Source organism: Hevea brasiliensis, chromosome 17 (genome assembly GCF_030052815.1).
Source record: "Hevea brasiliensis isolate MT/VB/25A 57/8 chromosome 17, ASM3005281v1, whole genome shotgun sequence".
Lineage (NCBI taxonomy): Eukaryota > Viridiplantae > Streptophyta > Magnoliopsida > Malpighiales > Euphorbiaceae > Hevea > Hevea brasiliensis.
This window is the reverse complement of record NC_079509.1, coordinates 15,474,452-15,483,187: the sequence shown is the minus strand read 5'-3', so window position 1 is coordinate 15,483,187 and position 8,736 is coordinate 15,474,452. Positions and strand designations below refer to the sequence as shown.

General features: G+C 28.4%; 1 long non-coding RNA gene across 1 annotated transcript; it reads left to right on the top strand.

Annotated features, from left to right (window-relative positions):
- The first annotated feature begins 2,729 nt into the window (after positions 1–2,729).
- On the top strand, positions 2,730–3,363 carry LOC110663404 (uncharacterized). The gene is made up of 2 exons (XR_002496536.2): positions 2,730–2,962; positions 3,077–3,363. It is a non-coding gene; the product is annotated as an uncharacterized LOC110663404 (long non-coding RNA).
- Positions 3,364–8,736: the final 5,373 nt, after the last annotated feature.

Genomic DNA, 8,736 nt, shown 5'->3' with positions numbered 1-8,736 from the left:
TCTTCCAAGGAAAAATTTGGCCATCGTGGAAATGAATAGCAAGTAAGCAACAATTCTGTATAAGTCGTCATATCTTCCAATTAATTCCCATGGAATAACGGATTAATTATTAAAATAATATATTTTAAAAAATTATTTACAAATATAATATAATTTTAAAATTATTTACTAAAATAATATTTACTTATAAAAATATAATTTAAAAAAATATCACGTTAAAATATTTAAGAAAATATTTTTTTAAAGTAGTTTCACATCATTTTAAAAAATATATAAATTACTAAAGAAAATGTTATTTAAAATGATATTTTCTTAAGCGATGTTACATCACATTAAATAATATAAAAATTATTCAAGTAAATAATGACGTTTGCTAAAATATTTATGCAAATTTACTTAAAATTTTGAAAATGCGTAAAGTTTAAAGAATTTATTCTCTATTCATTGTATTATCTATGCTACAATTCAATTTAATTTTTTTTATAAACTTATTATATCTCTCTAACTATTAATAAAAATACTAGTAACATAAATAAAAATAATAGTTTTTATTTTATTATTAATATAAATTGAATTTTTTAATTATTTGAGAAAAAGTTTTTAATTAGAATTTATTGTTTTAATTTAATAATTATTTATCGTATTAAATAAACATGAAAATTGTTATTTAAAATTAAAAAATTAAAGGAATAATTCCAAGTAAATTTATTTTATGTAATTTTAGTTATCTTAAATTATATTTTACCAATAATAACACTAGTTATGTTAAAAAAAATACTAGGAAATATTTTTGTAAGAAATCCACCACATACAAATTATGTATTAAAAAAAATACTAGGTATATATAAAATATATATGTTAAAAGTCTAAATTTTAACATAACTAAATTTTACAGAAAATATTTAGAATTATTCCTTTTTTTTTTAATTTTCATTCTAAGAAATGAAAAATATTTTTCAAATTTATTTACTATGATTTTAAATTAAAAAATATAACACAACAAAGTTAATTAAAAAATTTTTTAAAATAATTAAAAAATTAATTTATATTAACAATAAAATAAAAATTATTTTTTTTATTTATACTACTGACAATTTTTATTAATAACTAGAGAGGTGATTGCCAATAGTAAATTTATAAAAGAAAAAAAAAAATTGAATTATAGAGTAGATGATTCAATGGATAGAGAATAAATTCTCTGCATTGCACGTATTTCCAAAATTTTAAGTAAATTAGGATAAATTTTAAAAAATATCATTTCAAATTGTGTTTTCTTGAGTAATTTTTATACTATTTAATATGATGCGATACCGGTTCAAAAAACAAATGGCATTTTCTTAAGTAATTTTTACATTCTCTAATATGATGTAACTTTGTTTCAGAAAATACAATTTCAAATAGCATTTTTATGAGCATTCTGATGTGAAATGACATCACTTAAAAATACTTTTTTTGCATGACGTTTTAATAAATAATTTCAGAATTACACTATATTTATAAAAAAAAATTTAAATTACATTATTTTAAAAATTAATCCTGGAGAAACTTGGTCGCGGTAAAATATATGAAGCCATTACTATATGCATTTCATTGCTTCAATTAAGATGGCTACGGTAAGAGGGTTTTCATTGCTCCCCTTATCATTTTCGTCGCGTTGGCTAATGCAGATTGTCGGCCATCAATACATGGCCATTCGCCTTCCCATTGTAGGTATGATCCTCGACGTCAAGCCGCGTGTCCGAGAAAACTAGCACCAGGAGGACCAGGGAAGCGTTGATAAGCCGTACTCTTTGGTTTGGAGACCCAGAGGATTAGTTGAAATAATATGCTAATGCGTATGTAATGGTCTACTACGATTAAATTTTCACAATTTATATTTTATTGATCTCACAATTTTCACAAGATTAATTATTACACGTCTGATGTAGAATTCAACGCATGCATCTACCCATGCTATTCAACTGAGTCGCTTAGTCAACTCATTCACTAACTCATCTTTTATCAATTTTCGTTATAGAAATCACATTTTTAGTTTTTTTATTTTTTATTAAATTAATGTTGGAACTTATGACTGATTTTTATACTATTAAATTAAAATTTATTAATATATTAATTAATGGATCGCTGGTAAAAGTAAAGCAAAATTGATACTTAAATTTGCAGTGAGAATACTTGGCCTTAGTGCAAGGGAAGATCAGTGTTTTAAAATTGGGATCAACTAATTAAATTAGTTTTATTGAAAAAAAGGTCATCTTAAAAGCTAGTAAAATTTAATTTTTAATCTATAAAATTAATTTTATTTGAATGTTTGTTCTTATTAAATCGATCAAATTAAGAAATTAATTATAATTAATATTTTTTATTAATTAAAATTTAAAATTTTATATATTAAAAATTAATATTATTGAATTAAAAAAAAATTAATAAGAAATTGAGAGAATAAAGACTCGAATTTAAATTTATCAAGTAAGATATAACTTCACTCGTTAGACTAAATTAGGTTATGCAATTAAGATTAAAATTAAAATTAAAAAGTAAGCTTTTTTTTAATATAAAATTTTTAAAACTAAGCTAGCTGGTAAGTAAAGAACAAAATCGGTTGAAGCTTCCATGAATCCGTTACGTGGACCATTAATCTAAGACATGAGAAAGTATGCAGTAGTGGTCTAAAACTCTGAACTATTAGCTGTGGAAAGTTAAAAAGCAAGTTTGAATAAGTGAGACGATAAGAAATTTCCGGTTGAAAGTTTCGGCAATTGATATGATTAGGATGGGAGTCTATATAAAGGGACAGGCTGTGGAGTTCCTCTTCCAAGGCCAAAGCTCTTATTTTTTAAGTATATGCATTTTCCTTAATTTCAAATTAAGATGGGTAAGAGCAAGAAGATTTTCATTGCCCTCCTTACCATCCTCCTCATCATTTTGGTTATGGCAGTGCCTCCAACATCTGCTCGTCCAATGAGTACGTATTTGCTCCTTTCTAGGAAATATTACCATAAATTTTGATGGTGTTTATAAAAAAATTAGTTAGCTGATTATCAACTAATGTTATCAGAAATTTGATGGTGTTTTGCAGGAAAATGCGTATTTCCATGTCCAAGTCGACCAGGACCAGGAGGACCAGGGAAGCGCAGATGAGCGAGTAATAACAATATGGAGTTCCCGCTGAGAAGCTCAAATAAATATTATAACCCTGTGGAACTGAAGGATGCTATCCCTTGTTTCTTTTCTTTTCTGTTGGACTTTAATGCTAAAGAGAGTTACATTCTCTTCTTTTTGGTGTTGATATAGATCACACCAGTAATTTTAGTGGAGCTGATCCTATACATAGTCTTATAATAAATTGCTTTACCCTTCACTTTATTATTAGTTTGGTATAAATTTTACTTTATTATTTATTTTATGGTAAAATGTCTAATTTAAATTGGGAAGTTCAATTTAAATTATTTTTAACTTTTTATTTAAATTAGTCCAAAATTTTCAATTTTAATTTAATTTAACCTAAAATTTAAATTTTTTAAGCAAAATTTCTTAATTTCTTGATTTAAATAAAAATCATGAAATTCAATTTCTTAATTTTGATATTAAATTTCTTAATTTCTTGATTTAAATCTAAAAATCAAGAAAATTAATTTCTTAATTTTTTTTGAGGGGCTAATTTGAGTTTAAATTGGAACTTTTAAGTTAAATTGGATAAAAAGTTGAAAATGGACCAAATTCAACTTCCTTAATGCAGTAGCATTTTTTCAAAATGGAATTTGAAATTAATTAATTAACTAAATAGATAAGCTTCCGTAGATCATTACATGTTTATCATGATTCCAAATTCTCTTCAACGAAATATCAATCCCACCCGTAAGAAAAAAAAAATGGTAGGAATCATCTTCTATCATGATCAACAAAATACTCCAGCAAAGTCGTATTGATGAACAATTCTGTTTCTCTTTTCTGGATTTAAGTGGTCTACTAATTTCCGAAAGTTGAATGTTTAATTTTTCATCAAGCCATACCTGTCGTGGAATGATGCACAGGGACTCTTTGTCAGTGTTCAACTAGTTCTGCAACATCGAGAAAGGAAAGGAGACTTCTGTTGTATTTTCTCTTGATGTTTTTATTCCCTTGAGATGGTTCTTGCTGCTGAACAATGTTTTTTTTAGGGGAAATTACAAAAAAGTATTTTGTGGTTTTGTCAATTTTTCACTTTCATTTTGTCACAAAGTGATACCCTGATATTCACACCGTTAGCAAAAGAAGTCTTTCCGTCTAATCTCCCTTCAATTTCTGCTGACATGGAACGAATGAGTGGATGTGGAAACAAGAAATACTGAGTTGGTAAATATTAATAATTTGAGGACAAAAAAAAGAAAAGAAAAACCCTAATTGACCAAATATAATAACCTAGCATGATTTTTCCCCTCTCCCAATTGAACCGTGTAAAAATTCTTTCCAAAATCAAAATGAAGAATCCCATTTGTAACACCCTCACTGTAGTAATTCCGTACATTCTACTGTTCCGGTGATCGGTGTTGGTCCGAACAGCTAGAACGTCTGAAAAATATTTAGACTAGAGTGAAGAGTCATAAATAACTCAAATAATAATAAGAAAAATTTAGGAAAAATTTTAGAAATAAAATACAATCAAGTTAAATGAGACGGTGCCCTAGCAATGGGTAACCCAGTGGGAAGTTGCGGTTTTCGTAGCTAGAAGCCCTAAACCCAAGAGAAAATTCATGAAATAATTTTTGGGACTCCAGGGAAGAGTCATTGAGGTTTCTATGGCATTAGAATGCCAAGAAAAGGCTTAAAAAAATTTTTAGATCGGTACAGACGATTTTAGCTCAATAAGCCAAACGGAGGGCATTTTGGTCGTTTTGACTTCAGAGACGATTTTTTACCAACTTGTCCATTTAAGTAAATAAATTATATGGCTTAAAATATGAATTAATAGAGAGTAAACTTAAATTAAAAATGATAAAAGAAAGAAGAACAAGAAAGTAAAAACAAAAAATGAAATTTAAGTTAATTATTACACAAGGATGACATCATAAAAATGGGTAACCAATTAAATGTTAACAAATAATTACTAAGGGATAAGAAACAAATAAATATATAAAAGAGAAGAAGAGGACAGCAGAATCAGGAAAGAGGAGAGAAGGAAAAAGAAAGGAAAAGAAAGAAAAAAAGGAAGAAGGAGAAAGAGATGAACAATAGCAGAAACAGGGGTTCAGCAGAGGCAGCATGTTTCTCTTCCGTCCAGGTGAATTTGACTCAACTTATACCATTGATTTTTGAATATGTTTGAGGTATGTATGTGTAGAAGTTATGGTTAAAATTTGGTGATTGTTCAATGGTTGGATTTGGAGAGATATATTGTTAAACACAGGCTGTCTGCAAGTTGAATTCTGAATTTTGACTACTGAAATTTGAGAAAAATAAATAGTTAGAATGCTTATAAAATTATGAAATTTGGTACAAATGATATTTGGGATGTTGAGGCTGTTGTGGTAAATTTTGGTGAATTTTAGACTTGTGGTTTATGAGATATAAATTATTTTACATGAGCTGTCTGAGTGAGACTAATTTCTGTAAAAATTCAGATTTTGAAGGGTTGAATGAAATGTAAACTAATAAATTAGCTTTTTCATATATAATTAATTTATATATCATGTAAATTATGAAATTATGTAATTATTTTGTAAATTATGTAATTTGAGCATGAATGAGATTGCATGGGTTTGAAGACAGAATTAAAATATATAGATGATACATGAAATGATGAGATGATTATGAGAATTATTGATGAGAATTTTATTGTAAAATATTGTCGAAAATTTCAAGCAGGTAAATAGTGAATCATGTCAAAAGTAAATAAAATAGGGGAAACTCCGTTAGTTTCTCCATAGAATATAAATTATTTTAAAATATAACGAGTTCAAAATTATTAAAGAAATAAAGTACGATAAGTTAGGATGCTCCGATACCGAGTGTGACATGTCTCGCTCGGCTACACTATAGACGGGTGAGGGGTGTTACATTTATTAGTATCAGAGCACGGTTTAGGCTTTCCTAGGCACAGATAGATGGAAAGGGATAGTGTGCATAACATGCATTGCATTCATATGAGTCGAGGTGACACTAATGCAAATATGTTTTCTCTGGTAAGGTGAAGAAATAAGGAAGTAGCAGCTCCTCAACTATTTACACCGGGTAAATTTCGAGGACGAAATTTTCGTTAGAGGGGAAGAATTGTAACACCCTCACTGTAGCAATTTCGTACATTCTACTGTTTCGGTGACCGGTGTCGGTCCGGACAGCTAGAATGTCTGAAAAAATATTTAGACTAGAGTGAGGAGTCATAAATAACTCAAATAATAATAAGAAAAATTCAGGAAAAATTTTAGAAATAAAATACAATCAAGTTAAATGAGCCGGTGCCCTAGCGATGGGTAACCCAGTGGGAAGTTGTAGTTTTCGTAGCTAGAAGCCCTAAACCCAAGAGAAAATTCATGAAATAATTTTTGAGACTCCAAGGAAGAGTCATTGAGGTTTCTATGGCATTAGAATGCCAAGAAAATGCTTGGAAAAATTTTTAGATCGGTACAGACGATTTTGGCTCAATAAGCCAAACGAATGGCATTTTGGTCATTTCGCCTTCAGAGACGATTTTTGACTAACTTGTCCATTTAAGTAAATAAGTTATATAGCTTAAAATATGAATTAATAGAGAGTAAACTTAAATTAAAAATGATAAAAGAAAGAAGAACAAGAAAGTAAAAACAAAAAATGAAATTTAAGTTAATTATTACACAAGGATGACATCATAAAAATGGGTAACCAATTAAATGTTAATAAATAATTACTAAGGGATAAGAAACAAATAAATATATAAAAGAGAAGAAGAGGACAGCAGAATCAGGAAAGAGGAGAGGAGGAAAAAGAAAGGAAAAGAAAGAAAGAAAGAAAGAAAGAAAGAAAGGAAGAAGGAGAAGGAGATGAACAGTAGCAAAAAGAGGGGTTCAGTAGAGGTAGCATGTTTCTCTTCCGTCTAGGTGAGTTTGGCTCAACTTATACCGTTGATTTTTTGATATGTTTGAGGTATGTATGTGTAAAAGTTATGGTTAAAATTTGGTGATTGTTCAATGGTTGGATTTGGAGAGATATATTGTTGAACACAGGCTGTCTGCAAGTTGAATTCTGAATTTTGGCTACTGAAATTTGAGAAAAATAAATAGCTAGGATACTTGTAAAATTATGAAATTTGGTACAAATGATATTTGGGATGTTGAGGCTGTTGTGTTAAAATTTGGTGAATTTTAAACTTGTGGATTATGAGATATAAATTATTTTGCACGAGCTATCTGAGTAAGACTGATTTCTGCAAAAATTCAGATTTTGAAGGTTTGAATGAAATGCAAACTAATAAATTAGCTTTTTCATATGTAATTAATATATATATATATATATATATATATATATATATATATATATATATATATATATCATGTAAATTACGAAATTATGTAATTATTTTGTAAATTATGTAATTTGAGCATGAATAAGATTGCATGGGTTTGAAGACAGAATTGAAATATATAGATGATGCATGAAATGATGAGATAATTATGAGAATTATTGATGAGAATTTTTATTGTAAAATATTATCGAAAATTTCAAGCAGGTGAATAGTGAATCACATCAAAAGTAAATAAAATAGGGAAAACTCCGTTAGTTTCTCCATAGAATATAAATTATTTTAAAATATAACGAGTTCAAAATTATTAAAGAAATAAAGTAAGATAAGTTAGGGTGTTCCGGCACTGAGTGTGACATGTCTCGCTAGGCTACACTATAGACGGGTGAGGGGTGTCACATTTATTGGTATCAAAGCAAGGTTTAGGCGTTCCTAGGCATAGATAGATGGAAAGGGATAGTGTGCATAACATGCATTGCATTCATATGAGTCAAGGTGACACTAATGCAGATCTGTTTTCTCTGGTAAGGTGAAGAAATAAGGAAGTAGCAGCTCCTCAACTATTTACACAGGGTAAATTTCAAGGATGAAATTTTCGTTAGAGGGGAAAAATTGTAACACCCTCACTGTAATAATTCCGTACATTCTACTTTTCCGGTGACCGGTGTCAGTCCGGACAGCTAGAACATCTGGAAAAATATTTAGACTAGAGTGAGGAGTCATAAATAACTCAAATAATAATAAGAAAAATTTAGAAAAAATTTTAGAAATAAAATACAACCAAGTTAAATGAGCCGGTGCCCTAGCGATAGGTAACCCAATGGGAAGTTGCGGTTTTCGCAGTTAGAAGCCCTAAACCCAAGAGAAAATTCATGAAATAATTTTTGGGACTCCAAGGAAGAGTTATTGAGGTTTCTATGGCATTAGAATGCCAAGAAAATGCTTAGAAAAATTTTTAGATTGGTACATACGATTTTGGCTCAATAAGCCAAACGGTGGCCATTTTGGTCATTTCGCCTTCAGAGATGATTTTTGACCAACTTGTCCATTTAAGTAAATAAATTATATGGCTTAAAATATGAATTAATAGAGAGTAAACTTAAATTAAAAATGATAAAAGAAAGAAGAACAAGAAAGTAAAAACAAAAAATGAAATTTAAGTTAATTATTACACAAGGATGACATCATAAAAATGGGTAACCAATTAAATGTTAATAAATAATTACTAAGGGATAAGAAACAAATAAATATATAAAAGAGAAGAA